The sequence below is a fragment of the Microtus oregoni genome, unplaced genomic scaffold (genome assembly GCF_018167655.1).
Source record: "Microtus oregoni isolate MIOR12 unplaced genomic scaffold, Mior012 000014F_ref0000157, whole genome shotgun sequence".
In the NCBI taxonomy this organism is placed as follows: Eukaryota; Metazoa; Chordata; class Mammalia; order Rodentia; family Cricetidae; genus Microtus; species Microtus oregoni.
The window spans coordinates 30,782,258-30,799,283 of NW_024543073.1; the positions used below are offsets into that span (position 1 = coordinate 30,782,258).

Below are 17,026 nucleotides of genomic sequence, written 5' to 3' on the forward strand. Positions count from 1 at the left end.
TGCTTTAAACTACAGCCAGTGAACTGTCAGACAGATTTGGAACCCAGTTGGGGCTGTTGCTCTACATCATCATGCTCCACAGTTTATAGGCACACAATGTATGTAATGGCGCGTGTGTAATTACGGAACAGCAAATAAGCATTGCTGTTCTTTAAACGCTTTGTGTTCGCTTAAATAATTTTCTCTTTCTTTCAGATTCATCACCATTCCTCTCATGCTTCGTGCCTCTGATTTAATCTGCTCTCATTCACCTCCACTTTCTACTTCATAAACACATGTGTGCACACATGCACACACACCTGAGATCTGACCAAAGGCTTCATCGAGTCTCACAGAAGCAGTTAAATTGTTTTAGCTCATACATAAATGTAGCCTCTTCTGAGAGCTCAAGAACGTGTTCATTGTTGTTGTGAACGTGCCATCCACTGACTTTAAAACCACAGTAGTTTCTGACAGAGATCCTATCCTGTAGTCCTTACTTTTTCAAGTTCAGTACGTGGAGCTCTTTTGTAACATCATATTGTCCTGTGTTGAACCCACCAGTGTATGAACCACACCAGTGCTTCAAGTGTAAGGAAATAAGTTAACACCTGAACCTATTTTACAGTCACACATGGGTAGTCAAAGCAAGTTCAAAGTGCACGAGCTTCCACAATACCAAAAGATTGATTTTTTTGATAAGGATGATCAGACAAGGTCCAAAAATAATAAATATGTAAAAAGGGGAAAAAAGGGTCAAGCAAGGAATTCTTAAGACTGTTTAAGTTTGTAGATGAAAGAAAAGAAGGAGATGGCTCACAGTGCTCTCTCTTACTCTGGCCAAATCAAGAGACATTGTCCGTCTGTTTGGACCAATGAGCCACAAGCAACCAGCTCTGGGAACTGAGAAACTCAGGCAGGCCCTTGGAAATCGATGCACATCTCTGTGGAAATTGTTCTTAGTTCACAAAAAGAGAGAAAAGTATAAGTGTGAGAGAAAAATGTAGGTAACTATTTCCTTAACCACTAACCTATACAAACTTATTGGGCTTCCAATAAATCCGGTAAGTCAAATCCTGGACACTTTGGCTTTTTCAAACAGCCAGACTTGCTACTTTCGCTTAGGGAAAGAAGATAATCCAGATGAATTTATACATTTCAATTTAGCAAATGTAAGAATTGTAACAAAGGTAACAATTGTAAGAACTGTAGATTGTTTCAGGTGTTAACTTATTTCCTTTGTTAACTTAAACAGTTAACAAAGAAGGGGAGAGGATTACAATGTAGATTGTGTGTCCTTGATCACAGAAACCTTTACAAAAAGACCACCGGCTTAGGAAGTCTCCTCAAATATGGATGGAAATCAGGCACCTTGAAGAAGTTCTTGGTTAATATAACTTAAAATCCCTAAAATGCTTGACCAGACTACTTGATAGAAGCAACTCTAAAGAGGTTCAGGCGTTAAAATCAAGAATAGTTTGCAAAATAGTATACTTTAAAATCTCCATATGTGAAACTTGACAGTGGGTGGACAATGTTTATCAGGGAAGGTGATTTAAACTTTCATACCATTTTGGACTATCCTAAGAAAACAAAGAAATCTATTATATTTTAACTTAAATCGAAGTGAAAGGTTCACACAATTTTCAATGGGATGTCTAATTCTTAACACAATAAATATCATTTTTACTCCTGTTTATAGTCATAATATATGCATCAAAGTTCAACCTATTTTCTCTTTTGTTAGAGGGCTTAGCCCACAAATATTTTCATCAGATTTTTCTTGGTTTTCTGAAAAGATCTATTACATAAATCTTTTAACACTTTGTTTAAAACGTGTGTGTATTGATATTGACAGAAAAACAGTTGCTCTTGATATTTAACTAAAATGAAAATAATCTGATTTATCTATTTTTAAAGGAACATAAAGTTATAGTTCCTTATTGGAATGTTCAGTCAATGTTATTTAGAAAATTAATAATTGGTTTAGTTTGTTACTGACTAAATTAAGATTTATACCCTGTTAGAACATTGTGAAAGCAATAATTTAGTTTAAAAATAAAAGTGGAACAAATATCTATTATGTAGCACCAATTTCTCCTGAAGGGTCCCATTTAATATTTCCAAAGGTGAAGGCTTGTTTTAGAAAGGTGTGCTGGCAATAATCAGACCCCACCTCTCACAAATGAGAATTCACTACTCTGGCAGCTAGAAATTATTTTTAATAGGATTTAAAGAAAAGAAGCCCATTGGTAAGTGTTCAAAGTGTAACTGGCAATTAAAAGCTACTTTTAAACATTTGTTACTTGATGTGCCAAAGAGAAGTAGACGTTTCAGACCAGTTTCAAGGGCAAGGATTAGAAACACAGATATTTAGAAATCCACTTACTTCACATGAGATTAGTAAAATTACCTACACATATGTTCCCTCTTGTACTCTGTATTTTGATCTAATCATTATTTAAAATGTTAATGTTTATCAATAAAAATCACAGCAGCATCACATATTGTGGTGGAGCATTGCTATTTCCTGACATGAGCAGAAATAAAGTCTTTGATCTTAGTTTGAATCACAAAATGATCTGGCCTATCAGTAATCTCAGGCATAAGCTTCACTGAAAAGAAACATTATATTTTTCCTTGTACAACAACAAAAACTCCCACAGGTATCTGATCAGGCCAGCAAACACTACGTAAGCAGGGAGTAAGGAGGCAGTCCCATTTTCTAATGCACACTTATTGTTTTATGCATTCTAAACTGCTAGATGCAAACAAAAAGGAATCATACTGAATCCACATTGCAGTTCACATTGTAGTGATTTTAAGAGGCAGAGTTTGCAAGTTGAAGAAGGGAAAACTTGTGCGTGTCCGCTCCAGAGCCACTGCTCAGGAAGGAGGCCCTCTGCCGTCAGCCTACGCTGGAGGAAAAGGACATGGCTTAGGGCTGAAATCACTCTGAGACAGAGGAGGGGAGCATGTGGTGTGGCGCTGTGCACTGTATCTGGTCCTGCACCCAGAAACTTCTCATTTCTTAGCCTGGTTGCCAGTACCTGCCCTGCGCACACAAGAACAAAAATATACCAGCTCTACCTCAGGAACTGTGTGGATGTTAAAAAGAACTAAAAGAGAGTTTATTTCCCTTTCTTTATCCTGAGTGTAATTACTGTTTTTAAAAAAGAAAGAGCTGAAACTATAGTAACTGGAGGCTTCCATTTTTTTTTCTTTTTAAACTCCTCAAACTACCTTCCCACAAAGGCATTTAAGTCAAATTGTACATTTACAGACTCACCTACACGATGGATATAACTTAAAACATCTGCTCAGACACATATGTTTTGTTCTGATATAAAAAGTGTGGCAATTTAAAGAAATATAGGGCCATTATATTCTGAAAATATGCGTTCTTCTGTGTGTGTTCATTCATTAAAGAGATCTTTGACTGCAATTAGGTAGTCGGTCCTATAAAGCCTTCCTTGTGTGACCATGATTTCTAAAAATAAAATGTTCCACTGAATATTTCAGCTAAATAACCACACCTTTAAAATTATTATTAAGAAATCCCAATCCATCTTGTTGCATTAAAAAAATAACATCTGCTTTCGAGAATAGAAATAGATTGTTATATACCTTACACAAGGTCAACAATTAATTAGGAGATAAGAAATGGAAGTCAAGTTTATTACCTACCAGGAAAATTTCCTTATTTTCTCCTAGTTACTTATATTAACAAATATATTGTCTAATTTCATAAAAACTAAGCATATTTAAGGTAAAGGTACCAATATTTAGGGTTTGAGGAATGGATGCTTTCTATTGTTTCCATTTTAACTTGCTGAAAATACTACAGACACATTTTTTAAAAATGTAGTTTTAGGCTTATTTCTTTTAAGCACTTCACATCCTCTAACAAAGGGCCATGCCTAACACTTAAAATTCAACATGCTAGAAGCCCACAATATACTAAAACAAAGTGCAACGTCTTCGTATGTATGTTATCTATCACAGGATGCAGGAAGACAATCCGTGATGCTCAGGATGCAATCTGGGGAAAGAAGGCTCTCACTAGGGACTGCTTCAAAGGTTGCTTCCTTCAGTCACTAAAACAAGTTAAAGGGACTTTATTTAAATCATCACTGGAGACTCGCACTGTCATTCAGTAGGCAGGATAAACACCACTGCTTCATTCATTTCAAATTTTCTGCATTAAGAATTAATCAAGTCTCTCAAATGTGTACATTATTAAAGAGTACTTATTCCTACAGCTTTTCTTTAAAATAAGTTTATTGCATTTATTTCTTGTCATATCGCTGACTTGCTGTACAATGTGGCCTCAGAAAATTATATTCATGTGTACTCTGAATTTTGTTTACAATGGTTGCATTTTAAAAATAAAATAAAGCCTGAGGTTGGATTTCTGGAATTAAACAGCAATGTATAGCAGATATATAACAGTGACAGCAAATGTCACTTGTTTTGCCAATGAATCTAAACTGTAGATTTATATATCCGGGAGCATAAATTCCTTCCTCACTATGAATGTGCCCTTTTTGCGCAGTGAGAGCAAGTAAGTGTAAAATAATATTATGTCATATTATCTTTCAATTTTCTTACATTTTACTATGGTATTATTTGTCATTAACATTATGTTTCTTAACAGACAGAAAGAATATGGGCACACTGGTGCTATCTATATACTCTCCCAGTGGGGCTCGGGAATATCTGTCTCAGCACCCTTTATCTTTATATCTTCGTACTGCGCACAATATGATAGTTGTCAAAATTATCTAAGTATACTTCAGAGTTGTGAGCATGAACACTGGAAATGTCAGTTTTTTTGTTTCATGGTCCTCTACGCTGAAGCACTGGACATTAAACCAGCAACAGGAGCTGGTTTTCAGGGGAGAAGAATCTTGATGGTTTCCTTTGCTCACTAACTAGAACAAATCATTCCATTTCTCACGTGCCATTCTCTTACATACCGCATGTTCACTTAAATTCTCCAGGGGAAGCAATACGGCTCCTGTGGGAAAGGCCCACCCCTTCCTAGATGTTTGCTTCCCTAAATGAAAGGAGCACACCCCCTTACATTCTTTGAACATTTTCCAACAAGCAAAGAATTGGAATAACACTGTATCACTAACTAAAACAAAATAATCCATAAGCAAAATTTGCTAATATTCTGTGTATTTTTAAAGCAGAACTCCCCCTCCCTTTCCCACCTCCCCCTTCTCTCTCTCTCTCTCTCTCTCTCTCTCTTTCTCTCTCTCGTGTGTGTGTGTGTGTGTGTGTGTGTGTGTGTGTGTGTAACAGAATTAACTAATCTCAGATCTAGCATTTACCCTTTGGTCCTCCGAACAGTGAGTATTAGTGAATATGGTGTGTACACATGCACTGTGACAGCTAAGGAGCAGGCCCATAGATGCTACAAGCTTTTGAACTTGAATTTAGAACTGTAAGGGGAATGTCCCCTTTCTTAATCGTATTAAAGGAAAAAAATATCACAAATTCAAATACCAATTGTCTTAGGTAGAATCAGAGCTGCCAGAAGGCACAGTTATGCAAGAGTATCGCTAGTCTTTGCTCTGATTCTAAGGATGGAAAACTTGCTCTGAAGTTGCTGTCCACTGCTGTCTGTCTCATGAAAGCACTTTGTGAGCCATGAGAAATTATGTCCTAATTAGCCTCCCTTCTATCACACAGAGCCATTTATTCCCTGATCAAGTTTTCCTATTGCTATTTTAAGAGAAATAATACTCCACATTTGTGGAAGTTTGTGTACTAATCTTTACTCTTATTTTTAAAAATCTTTCTGATGCATCATTCACAATAAAAATTCACATGTGAATACATGGAGTTCACAAAAGTTAAGATCTCTTGAGGGAGTTTTTGCTTAAATGAAATGATGAATTCTTTTACCATCCTTTTATCAGCTTTTTGATGATGAACTCAGCTATATAATTTTCAGGTCCACAAAATGGGAGACCTACTATTTTTTCATGTGCAATAATAGTGAATATAAGAAAAGGTTACATGACTTGTAACTGAAGGTATAAACTTACTACACTTAGCAGAATGTTGTTAAAGTCAAAGTAAACCAATATGTGTCACAAGTCCACAGATGAAACATCTCATTCACTACAGCATCCGATCTTATTATAGTAATGCACAGAAAATTAAACACATAAATATTGATTTTATGTATCACAGAATATGTAGGCAATGAAAACACAATGTTTACACTTATGGATGACTCATTAGTGTTTTATTGTGTGAAACACTAGGAGGCATCAGAAGGGTAAAAGGACTTCAATTTTAAAAGAAAGAAGAAATTACTGAAGTGTTGGATGTGTGTGAAGTTTGAGTTCTAAAAATGCTACAGGTAAAACAAAACTATATGCTAACAAAGTCTTAAACCATTATATTTTGTCATAAAGAATGATGTTTATATAACATTTATAAAATAGACATATATAACATATAGATTATTTCACCAATAAACACCCATAGAGATACATTTTGGATGTATTGGTTCATAACTACATAACTATTCATTTTGATTAAGAATATACTTGGTAACAGAACAACAAACATATTGGATATTGGCAATTATGCATTTTCTGATCAATTGTTCAGTAGCATGAGGGTGTTTTATTTCTAGCCAATTCCGCTTTACCTTCTGCACAACTCTTCTGAAATCGCTTAATGCATTTAAGCTTTATGGTAACCTTCACACAACCAAGACGACTTGATGCCTGTTCATAGAGAACTGATGGAAATTAAAATTTAAGCAACAAGAAAGCACGCAAAGGAACGTACTTTCTTTTCCTGCACTATTGAAAGCCTATTACTTAAAAACCGAATTTTCCACTGCTGGAATTGCTCTTTATAACGACGAAGCAACAGGGCTGTGGCATACTTATCTAGCAATAACTTGGAATCAGAGGGTCTCGCCGTTCCTCAGCAGTCGGCTTTTATCTCTGCCCTATGAGAATAGCACGTGAACTGTGTAATCTGCCTTTTGTAAGGTGTACCCTGTTGATGCTTCGGTTTTGTGACTCGCCTCTGTAATCTGATTGGATTTCTCGAAGGTAACAGATCTCAGCGACGAGTTAAGCTTCCCTGAATGAGTCCATGGGATCTAGGGACAGTACTGACAATGAGGTCAGAGTCAGCTCTTCTTCTCCATGTAGCATACTGGCTAAGCACCAGAGACAGGAACGAAAGCCTCTCATTCGGTTCAAACCATTACTCTACGTGTGTAAAAGAAATACGCATGCTGTTCTAAGCTAAACATTCATTAGACAAGCATTTTCTTAAAAGAAGCTATTTAAAAAGTTAAAAATTAATTAGTAATCCTTTTGCAGTCCACTTTGCAAACCTTAACTGCACATTAAATTTCTCCACGTTGCTTTGAATCATGCCGTGAAAACCTTGGTTCTCTGCTTAATAACTATTTTTTGTTATGTAGTACAGTTATTACTGTAAAGCTGTTTCCCCATTTCTGTCACTTTCTGAGATTTCATAGGCTAAAATATATTGCTTAAAGTTGGGAAATAAAAACCACAAAATACACAGAAATAAACAAAAGAAAGTTTTAAAAGATAATGCTAACCTTTACCAAAGAGTGATATAGTATAGTTTTCTATTAAAGAAATGTATATACATGAATAATTTATTAAAAATACATAATTGTATGCCATTCAGCTTATTCACTGAGTAAGGTGAAGGCCAAGGAGAAAACTGAAAAGGTATTTGAAATCTATAGAATATACTGTTTTTCAGGAATCAATTTTCAGGAATCATTGGTTACTTTCTTATAGGGATGAATAAATTTCCCAAAATTTTGTAAAATAAGCCTGAAAAAATGAGACAAGTTACAACAAGCCTTTGTGAGTGAAGTTTCCTCTGGTTATTTAGTATCTGTGTCCCGGAAAGTTAAGGCCCATGATTAACCTTAAAGGGAGGAAAGTTGTTTCTTATTATGATATGGCCATTTGTTAAATCAACAAATATGAAAAAACATTAGGATGAAATAAATGGCATATCTTAGCATTATCCTCCGATACATTCACATGCACCACAACCAGGATGGAAATAGCGTAATTAATGAATGAAGTAAAATACAGTTTTTAATAAAGCATATGAGAACTGCACAACACATTCCAAAGCGATGTAAACCATATTAGTAAGAACAGCAATTTTTTAAAAAAATAAAGTTCAGCACAGCTTGGAGCAAAGATAACTTCCAGCTATTGGCCCTTTTACTTGACTGGGAAATCAAATTTTAAACAAAAAATTATGTGTAAAGTATGTTTTGATGGATAATTTTAGAATCAAGATTGGAATCTGATTCAGGATTAAAGTAGTACAAAGCTCATTGACTTAAGGAATTGTTTCCTAAGACAGGACATAGGGACATCTCATTTTACCAACCATGCACTTGCTTTGGGACTACTTCTAAACTTAATGATTAATTTCATCCTTATACTAGAGGATGATAATGAGGTTTGTTGCTGCATTTTCTATAATTGAATCAATAGGGCACAAAACTCCACTTGTGCCATACTGATACATAGTGAACTGCTTTTTAAGACTAGCCCAAGCTGACATTATTTTAAAAATTAAATGAGATAGTTTAGCCGTAAACTGAAAATTGCTGAGCCACTTCAGGCTAAAATTGGTATGTCTACAAGGTTAAGCTTGGCTCACAGGGGGCCACGTTTCATGTTCTAGCAAGTCTCCAGGGAGGGGAATTATTAATCCCCACATAAATATCTTTACTTTGTAACCACAATTTCATTGCAAGGTGCCACTGACAGAGAGCCTGTTCACTCTTCTGGACTGGCATGGAACGGCAACTGGAGTTTTCTTTACAGCGTGAAGAAAACGTGTGCAGTCATCAAGTATTTCCTTAGAACAGTTACTGTTAGAGTTACTATCAGGTTAGCAATAGTAAAACACACTTTGTGTCAAAGCAATGAATTCTCCACCGAGGACCAGTTACAGAACCGGCAGAGAGCCTGATTCTACTTACAGGGTCAGCATTTACATACAAAGTATTTTTTATAGGACATCCGCTTCAAAAATGTGAGGAAAAGCCTTTCCCCAAAGAATGACTGTAGCATCTAGAATAGTACAAAATGGTTCAGGTATGAAATTTCCCTTAAGAATTAGTGGCCTTGCTCTGGAGAGGAAACAACATTAGCATTGAACTCAAACACTTGCATAATACATAATCATACAATAAACAATGTGCCTGTCTCTACAGACTTCCTTTATGGCTAACTTTGTCACTTAGTTTGGTAACTTTCATCCGAAGTCCAAACAGAAGGCAGGCTAAGGAACTTAGTCCTGTTTGTTTTTAAATAGCTTAATATTTCCCTTGATCTAAACAACAGAGCACATGCTGAAATACAAACACAAACTGTGAAATGCATAGACTACCATGGCCAGGGCACTGCTTCTGGTCCCCACCAATTAAGCTTTCTCAAGCCAGCACTTTGGTAGGCAAGAGGATGCAAAAAGGTGGCCTCTGGCAGACAGCCCTGCTGGAGCTGAAAGCCATCCCGAGAACTAGTGGCTCAGAATCCCAACTCAGAAAAAAATCAATCTTGGGGGCAACTCACAGGACCATCTTTCCACAGAGAACTAACTGCTAAATTTTAAGACATCTACTTCAAGGTCACAGAACAGTCTGTGAAATTCTAAAATCCACCAGGCTCCACGTTCTCCACCCTATCGAGCATACTAATGACGTGAACTAACTTCATGAAACTTTAAACAAACTGATTTGACAGGAACGAGTCAGATGTGATTTCAATAACGGATGGCAAACAGATACTACTATCTAAAAAGTTATTTTCAGCCACACAAGGAAATCATAGAATCTAAAGAAAAGAATGCACAACAAGCCTCAACTTAAGCCTTCCAAAACGGAGTTGGGATAGACCCACTGCCTGGAGGAGGCTGGTGCAGATTTTAGAGACAATACCCCGGCTATTTCTATTCTTTTCGAGAAATGTCAGAGGTACTTACATGAAGGAAGACTCGACCAGATTAGTCCTTGGAATATTTTCCTTTCTTAAAAGAGGAAGAGAGAAAGAGAAAAAAAAATAACGATAATCTTTACTTCATCCAGCCTTGCAGTGCTTCTCCACCTGATTCAAAGCTGCAGGCACGGCGACCCACACAGAACCTTCAAAGTCAATCCAATAGCAGCCCGAAGATGTCTGGGTGTACGCGTGTGCTCAAGTGTCTGTGACTGCGAGCCGAGCGAGCAGAGAGCTGGAGACGAAGTGTGCGTGTATGCGCGCGGAGCGGGGGGGGGGGGGGGCGAGGGGGAGGCGCGCACGGGATCGCGCATTCGCGCGCGCACTGAAGCCGCTGGAAGAGAAGGAGGAGAAAGAGGAGGAGGAAGGTGGAGGAAGCGAAGAAGGAGGAGGAGGAGAAAGTGGCTCTCTGTGGCCGGTGGGATTAAAAGTAGCCAGACTCGTCCAGAAAACTGCATCCAGGAAGGAAGTGACAGAAGACGAATGGAAAAAGGAGAGCAGCACACAGGCTTAGAAACGTCGCGTAAAAGAGCTGGCGGGGGGTGGGTGGAGAGGGAGTGGGGGGGATGTAAGGATACTGGGAGGGGACGCGGGGGTGGCAAGCAACACCGAGCACACGGGGCTGGGGTTCTAAGCAGCACGTACGCGGCAGTGCGCACCCCCCCCCCCATTTCATTTTATTCTTGCCTTTGCCTGCGCTGCCTTTTCCTTTCCGTTTCTCTATCCCTACGAGCCCAAACCGTTGCCTCTCCTCGCGAGCTGGGGAAATCATCAGTTTCACTCTTGCAAAAGGGGGGCGGGACTAGATCTCGCAGCATTTTAATAAAACAAACATACTGCAGCTCCCTCCTCACCCCTCCAGTCTCAACTAGATTGATAAATTACTCCACTACACTACTTTAATTATGTATATGGTATGCAGAATAAATCACTGAACATCAGTACCTCAATCAAGCACTTTTAAATGATAATTGCATCTTGGTGAATCAATCTTTCCATTCCTGACATTTTGCTAATTTTAGTTTTACGGTGGGGTAATGGCACATGCCATACGCAAACCTAATGACAATTCTTTATTGCATGAAAGGGAAGACAACACGGGGAGCGGCGGCTCCCTGCCTCTGTCCCCGACGCTGCGGAGGACGCTTGGAGGGGACGCTCGACTGCCGCGCGCTTGTTCCCCCAGGAGACTGCGAGCCAGCCAGCAGGAAAGTCCTTCTGAAGTCGGGATCTTCCCTCTGACCAATAGGAGCTCGACCCTAAGAGCTGCTCTGGTGACTCCCCCCTCCCCGCTTTGGATTCGCGGTAGCCACTTCATTCTTGCTCCGGTCCGCGCGCGCCTCCGTTACTCACGCGTAAAAGCCACGATCCAGGATGTCTGCTAGTCTTGATCCCAGTGTGCGCTTCCTGCCCTCCCAGAATGTACAAAGCTTTTGGTCTTGAGACCCGGAGAGGTAGGCTAGAAAGTTAGCCGAAAGGATTCTCCGATATTAGTAATAAAATAATTACAAGTATTTAAAATCTCGACTTTATCGCAGGGCCATGAACTTTCGAATCAGTCTGAACATATTTATCGAGGGGGACAGATTCCTCGGACAACCCCCTCCACTTCCCTCAAGCGTCTCCTCCACACCTTACTGGACTTTATCCAGGTCATTAACATGTAAACCAAACCAACTTCCCAAATGCATTAGGCTACCCTGGCTGATAGCGGATGACTTCACTTATCCTGAAGAGTTTCAGCTGCACAGGAAGTAGCAACAGAGACTGATAAGAATACTTGTGTTAAGGGTTAAGGCTGCTCGATATTTTTCCATAGCGAAAACATAGGTTAACAAACAACTGATACTTAGGAAAAAAGGAATTGGGTTCGTCCCTACCCTAGTCAACTACAGCACACTCAAAAAGCTAAAGATGAAATGTATCCTGGTATCACACACACACACACACACACACACACACACACACACGCACACACACACACACACCAAAGCAAACAAACAAGACAAGATTGCATGCCGGGGTAGGGTCGATTTTTTTAAACGTTCAAAACAAATTATTTTTTTTTAATATTATGACTGGAGGAAGAGAAAGCTCACAGAGGACCATAACACAGAAAATACAAGATATACAACGGTAGCACGGTGAAATAGCTAGCTAACTAAAGGTATTTTCTCAAAAAAAAAAAAAACACAAAACAAAAAACAAAAAAACCAACCCAAAACAAAATGAACAACCAAAAACCCTCCTCTCAAAAAACCATCCTTTCAACACTGTGTGTTTAACCCTAGGAGGCTGCATTTCCTGGTAAGTTCTTCAGCAGGCCTACAGAGGACTGTTTTAACTGCAGGAGGACAATGTGGGCTCAAAAGGGCTCCGGTCTCACTGTGCAGGCTGTTTGAAGCCCCTGGTTTCTCTACAAGAGTGGGCTCCAACATCTAGACACCCCCAAAGGCTACACTTGAAAGTTAAGCTACATCTGAACTCTCTTCAAGTGTATGGCTCCTTAGAGTGTGACTATTAATTAGTAGAGCTACTTTTATCCCAGGAAAGCATGACAAACTGTCACAAAGTGGAACATAGTGGCTTTTTGTTTGTTTGTTGTTTTTGCAAATTAGTACCTATACTCTACTGTGCTGGCCATTCATATAGCAAGTGTGTGACTATCGTGAGTATGGCAAAGCCTCTTTAAAGGTACAGCCTCTGATGTTTAAGGATGCTCAATACTGAGGCGGATCTAGACAGGGTGATGTAAATGAAATTTAGATCATTTCTGAGGTTTCCAAAGATGCTCACTGAACAAACCTTGTGAAGGACCATGGGAATGTACTGCCATAGTACTTTAAATTAATGTAATGAACTGAAATGGCCTATGTTACAGGACAAAGCAGATACAGTCAATACATGAATTTCAATTATGATATTATAGTTCATTATAGAGGATATTTCTATTTATCACAGTCTATTTCAGTTTTAGATTTATTTTCCTTCAAAATGAAACTTTTATTTGACCCTTTTACATGCCAATGAGTTATTTAGTAATAAATATTATAACAAATTCATGTTTATCAACAATAGGATAAACATTCAAAAAATGCTAAGCTAAAGTGAGGATGATTTGAAACTTTAGGGCTGGAAGGTATTAAAATAGAAGATTTCCCCTCTCAGTATATTTAGCTTCTTAATTATGTGTGACTTATGTTAATACTAGCATTAGTTACCTTCACATAAGCCTGTGTAACTCAAGGGGAAGGGAAAAAGTTGCATGAAAATAACCAGTAGATGGTTACCTGAGCTTTAAACTTAATGGTAATCCATGAGGTGGTTGATCCAGAGTGCATTTTGTATTTGTCTTTAAATCACCTCAGACTTACACTATTTATTTACATAAATTTTCTCGAACTGGGCTTTCCTGTTTCCGAATGGGACTTGGGGAGGATCAGAATATTTTCTTGAATAGGAAGTAGGTTGGTCTAGGTACTGGGAGACTCACAATTCTCTAATCCAATTTCAAAATTTGTGTAGGTGCTGTGTCTCAGTGGCAGGACACTAACACCCCCAGCACGCACCAGTTCTTTGCTTATGGTTTGATATCCAACAAGAAAATACAAAAACTGTCTTACTAAAAGATAAATCCTTTCTAGACTTCTGTCTGTGTGGTTATACGTGCTCTCCAATTTAGTTCTGTGCTTGAAAAACAAAAGAAAAATATTATATCATTTATATCAGGATGAACATAGGGATTTGTCTAGTTAATAAAAGGCAACTTTCCTTTAGGAAAGAAGAGTGACATGATGGCTGGAATTGGTGTGCTGTTGAATCCCCTCCTCTCTCTTTCCTCTCTCTCTCTCTCTCTCTCTCTCTCTCTCTCTCTCTCTCTCTCTGTGTGTGTGTGTATAATCACCAATTTTCCTTACATTAATTATTATAAGTGCTTTATATTAAATATAAATACACATTAGCTACCTCTCCAAGGACTTATTTAACAATATATTTAAACAACTAAAGTTACATAGAGCATGGCGATTGTTTCAGCTCTAGAAAAAGCTAACATTCCAATTCCTGGTTTGTGCCATCTTACTCCACCCTCTTTTCTTCTGCTTCCCTACATTAAAGCAGCACTCACTCTAGGAGAGCCCTGTGCACTGGGTCTGCCTGCTTTTAAGCCTGGCCCACGCTGGGTGTAGCTCTTGAAGTGAGCTTTAAAAAATTATTTTAAAGTGAGCTGGGGCGGTTGCCACAGCAACCTACCCTGAGATGAAGAAAGGATATAGATTAATCTACCCCTTAAGATCATTCAAGTGTACAGTATTTGTTCTTCAGCCAGAATACTTTCAACACAAATATAATTGAACATGAAAGTTTAGAAAAATCAGAGAAGCATGGTAAGATTTAAATTCTACAACACAAAACATATTTTAACCTCTTTGTAGTTGTCCTGCGATGGTGTGTGTCACTGCCAGGAGGCAGACTAGCTGCGGTAGAGACTTGCAAAGGTGGGCCTCGGATGCTGACGTGCCTTAGGCAGCATGCTGATGCTCCGAGGACAAGAATGGCCTACTGCACCACTGCCACGTGCGCCAAGATTTTAAATACTTTAACATACAGAAACTGGTGCTTTTACTTTTATGGGAAGTGTGTGGTAAAAGATAAACGTGACCACTCACCACCTACACCTTCTTTACTGCCACAGCCATTTGCCGTCCATGCTCCGCTTCATCTCCTCAGAGGTTACTTCACAGTTTTCAGCTCTTTTTTTGGCACCTTAAAAACGTGTAAGTGTAGAAAAAAAAGTTATTTTCTTTAAAGTTGACAATAAAGTAGATTCAGGTAGGTATGGTTTAAAAACTTTTAAAGGAAGGAAACTTATTATTTTAAACTCAAATAATTTGCATTAGCTAGAAAAGACTTTAAATGATCCACTGTGATAGTGCCCATAATTTTTTTTTAAAAATAAAATGATGGCACACCTCTAAATTTTACAAATTCACTAGGACAGCTTTACCCAAGCAGACCATACAGCATGTGCACTGAGTGTCACATAGGATCTGGTTTACCAAACAAGGGTTTGTTATATGCCTCTTCTCATAGACAGTGAGCCTATATTTATCTTCACGTCTGTATCTTTGATTTTATATCTGATGAAGAATCACAAGAACAAAAGTAAAATAAAAACCCACCATTTCTGATGATAACAAAATCTGTCAAATTCGGAGATACTTGTAACAACATCTAAATTGGTGAAAAGGCTCATTCTAGGTATTGCTTCAAGGGCCATGTCAAATGCTTTGAGATTACTGATGTGGGTTCAGGCCTGTGCATGGATTCTACAGCAACACCTTATTCTTCCAAGCTGTGTTTAGCTACATGGTACTCTGTCTCAGACTAGCTTTCCATCACTGTGGTACGCCAATGATTCTTTCCTTGGCTTCAGAACAGGAGCAGTCCCCCCAAAGGACCAACTATGACAAAGCAGATCACAAGGGCCTTTTCCCATGTATCTGAGCGCACAGTGAGGAGTCATTTAGAAAACTATTCTTCTGGGTTGCCATCACATGGTTTATTTTGATCATATCGTGTCGGAGTCAGCCAGAGAAATGAAGAATTCGGACAGGATTTGTTTGAGGGCTGTGCTCATCGAATTTGCGGCCTTCAAACCCAGGCCCACTATGCCTAAATCTCAACTCGTCCGGTTCTCAGACAGTGCCAAGTTCTCTGGCTAGTGGCTCTCTCTCAGCTCTGCTCCACTGTAATGTATATTAAGTGGGGGTCATGATGCACATATCTCCCAGGACCTCGCCACTCTACACTTCATGAAACAAAATCTGAAAGATACGCAGACAAACAAACAAAACACCCGAACTCTCTCTACAAAGTGAGATACATTTCTTTTATCAGTAAGTCCAAATAAGGCTTGCTAGGTAATTTGCTTCTAAGTGTGTGGCTCATCCGAAAGAATCCACAGAGACAGCTAAATTTAATGGGACTTTACGTTTACTCTCGCCATTGTTAGATGCTTATTGAAACACTGGTTCTACTCCATTTCTTGAAATATCACAAGAGACTTGAAATTTAAGGAGTGGGTATACACACTTCCCCTTTTAACTGTTTCTTCTAGAGTTTTCACTAGGTCTGTGCTCTTTCATTTTACGAGATCCTTAATAGGGGATGCGGTGAAAGTTTGGGGTTAAAAATTTCACCCGGCATTTTGGTACCCACTTCTTTGTTTGGGAAGCAGAGGGCTGGGATTCAGTCTGCCGCAGGGCCCCTTAAAGAGCAGACGAGGGACGCCTCTGGTTTCAGCAGCTCACTCGGCCGAGTTATTGATTGCAGGGAGCAGCAATCCCTCTGGCTGATTTGTGTTGAAAGCGGACCCGCTGGCTGGGCGGACTGGAGAGGCGCAACAGCCGCAACGCCACCCAGTTACTGCTTGGTCCTCCCCTCCGACAAGGCTTTCGATCCTATCCGCTCTTTCTCCGCGGGTCGCTATTTCCTCCCACCCACTTTTCTCGTGGTCGATGGAGCTGAGGGGGTGGGGACTCTTTGCCCCGCGAGTTTTCAGAGCAGCCAGGCTGCTAGTGTGTGTGTGTTGGGGGGGTGGGGTGCTCGAGTGTGCCACGTGAGTGCGCCACGGACTGGCCGTAGGAGGCCGGGCCCTCCGACGGACCTGCTGGGCCTGGCTGCACAGGGGGTTGGGCTTACTATCTGTGCCCGGGACAGGAAGGGGTGTGCCGGCCTGCGTTCGGCTGAGAGGAGTTGTCTCGGCTAGGAGGAAAGAGACCGGTGGCTTGCTGATAAAGATGGGGTTTGATGGGTTCCAAGGAATGGAGGAGGGCGCCAAGACAGTGGGTGCGCTTTGGAAACGTGCGGTGGCGGCGCTGGTGGAGTTTCTCTGCTGGTCTGGATTTTAGGATCCCAAGAATATTTCTTCCAAGGAGCTGGAGATGAGCTCTATCCGATCTCCACAGTCACTGGGGTTCAGCAAAAGGAGCCCACCA

General features: G+C 39.6%; 1 protein-coding gene across 12 annotated transcripts in view; it reads right to left on the minus strand.

Annotated features, from left to right (window-relative positions):
- Window positions 1-17,026, minus strand: part of Mef2c (myocyte enhancer factor 2C) — a 164,726-nt gene that overhangs the window by 133,541 nt on the left and 14,159 nt on the right. For 3 of the 12 annotated variants that reach the window (XM_041663526.1, XM_041663525.1, XM_041663527.1), the window contains exon 1: window positions 10,015-10,232. The gene's annotated coding sequence lies outside the window, so the exon portion shown is untranslated. Of the gene's footprint in view, window positions 1-10,014; window positions 10,240-14,695; window positions 14,793-16,247; window positions 16,302-17,026 lie in introns of those variants that run through there. The other 9 variants (XM_041663533.1, XM_041663537.1, XM_041663536.1 and 6 more) reach the window with 7 other exon arrangements.